This window comes from Gobio gobio (assembly GCF_949357685.1).
Source record: "Gobio gobio genome assembly, chromosome: 8".
Taxonomy (NCBI): domain Eukaryota; kingdom Metazoa; phylum Chordata; class Actinopteri; order Cypriniformes; family Gobionidae; genus Gobio; species Gobio gobio.
In genome coordinates, this window is record NC_137114.1 from 10,448,980 (window position 1) to 10,451,479 (window position 2,500).

Below are 2,500 nucleotides of genomic sequence, written 5' to 3' on the forward strand. Positions count from 1 at the left end.
AGGTTCTTAAAAGTCAAGTTCACTGAAAAAGTAAAATCTCTCCCGTACTCAACAAAGTTTGAGGTCGTGGGAGGAACTGAGTACTTCCGGGTGTTACATGACAGGCAGGTGAAGGTATGTCGCCTGTGCATACAGCCAGGGCATATTGTTAAAGACTGCCCGAATTTTAAATGTTTTAAGTGTGGCGCGCAAGGACATTATGCACGCGAGTGCAGCGAAGGGAGCTGCACCGTGTGTTGGAAGAGTAAGGAATTGTGTGTATGCAACGAAGTAGAGAAGGATGAAGACAAAGAGGAGATGGGGGATTCCCTAGATCTGTACAGTGAGGTGGAAGAGTCCAAACTATCAAGTGGTGAAGAAGGAGGTGAGGAATGGAGCGAGCTGGAGAGCGTAATGGAGGTAGGAGGGTCTGGAAAAAGCAGCGGGACGCAGAGGAGAGCGAGTGGAAGGATGGACAAGGAGATGACAACCAACGATGGAGGAAATAAGAGGGATGATAACAGGAATCAACGAGAAATGAGAGGGGGAAGAGCAGGAGAGCCGACAGGAATACAAGGAGGAGAAGAGGAAGAAGAAGAGGGGATGATGGTGCAAGAGACTAACGTTACTTTGATAAGCCTTATGGACGAAACTGGGGAAAATGAAGCTGTCTCAAAGAAGCTCAAGAGGAAAATGGAAAAGGGTGGAGAAGGCAGTGCCAAAAAGTAAAACAACTAATGAGGTACATTAATGTTTATGTTATTATCTTTTTTATTTTCATTATGGATGAAGTACTGAGCATTGCTTGTTGGAATTGTAATGGCCTGAGGGACATGGACAAATTTAAACAGGCAATAAGTGGGCTTAAGGCCCAAGTGATATGTCTGCAAGAGACAAATTGGACAGAGGACTTAATGAAAGGAATAAAAAATGCTTGGGATGGGGAGATATATGTAAACCACGGCACCCAAAAAGCCCGTGGAGTAGCTATTTTGATTAGAGGTGGGAGGATGTACAACATAAAACAAATACAAAATGATGGAAAGGGGAGGGTATTAGGGATAGATTTCATGATGCAAAAAGATAGTTATAGATTAATTAATATGTATGCTCCAAACGTGGAAACTGAAAGAAAAGAGGTTTTTATGATGCTGAAATCTTTATGTATCGAGAATTGTATAGTGGTGGGAGATTTTAATGTGAAATGCACAAGACTAGATATAGCAAAAAATATGAGGTATAATGAGGATTCTTCTAGAAAATGTTTAAAATTGTTAATGGTGAGTAAGGATATGGCAGATGCCTGGAGGGAGGAAAATCCTTATAAGAGGGAATTTTCAAGGAGGCAAATAGTGATGGGTGAACTTAAACAGAGTAGAATAGATCTATGTCTGGTTAAAAGGGATATTTTACAATATATAAAGAATGTGAGTTATAACTTCACAGGTTTAAGTGATCATGCTGTAATGACAGTGAGTATAGGGGGAAACTCTAAAGGGAAAGGTGGTGGAACGTGGTGTCTAAATTCTGCTTTATTAAAGGAAGAGGCGTATAGATGTAGTATAGAGAAGTGTATTAAAGACGAAATGGAAAATTCGTTATATGGAGAAAATATATGTAAATGGTGGGGTATATTAAAAAAGAAAATTAAAAGAGTAAGTATTAGGTACTCCAAACAGAGAAAGCACATGGAAAAATGCAAATTAGATGCTATGCATAGGTTATTAGAGGAAGAAGTCGGGAAAATTGAAAATGATCCTAAATACACGAAAGAACATTATTGTCAGATAAAAGCAGAAATAGAGGCGTGCGAAAAAGAAAAATGTGAAGGTGCAAAAATAAGAAGCAGGGCACAATATGTTTTAGAAGGGGAAAGATGTACAAAATATTTTTTGAATTTGGAGAAGAGAAAACAAGGGAAAAAATTCATTACAGAGTTGGAAAACGAGGTTGGGGAGAAAGTGACAGACTATGTAGAAATAGTGGAAAGGGTAGATATGTTCTATAGGAATTTATATAAAAAAGGGAATATAAAACAAGAGGATGTAGATAGAGTTTTAAACAATGTTAATATAAGCCTCACTGAAGAAGATAGAGAGTTGTGTGAAGGAGACATAACTCTAGGAGAAGTTGAAGAAGCAATTAAGCAGACAAAGCCAAATAAAAGCCCAGGAGCAGATGGATTAATACATGAATTTTATAAGGTATTTATTAAAATTTTGTCACCAATATTGTTAAAAATGTATAGGGAGATGGAGGAAAATAAGGAAGTACCAAAATCAATGTGTATGGGGATGATAACGATTCTTTTTAAAAATAAGGGCAGTCGGCTAAAATTAGAAAACTACAGGCCTCTAAGTTTATTAAATACAGAGTATAAAATTTTAACCAAAATTTTAGCGAATAGAATCAAAAAGGTCATAGGGACCATAATTGCGCCAAATCAAGCTTATAGTATTCCAGGAAGAGATATAACGGATACAATTTGTACAGTAAGGGATGTTGTGGGCAGCATGGGGGA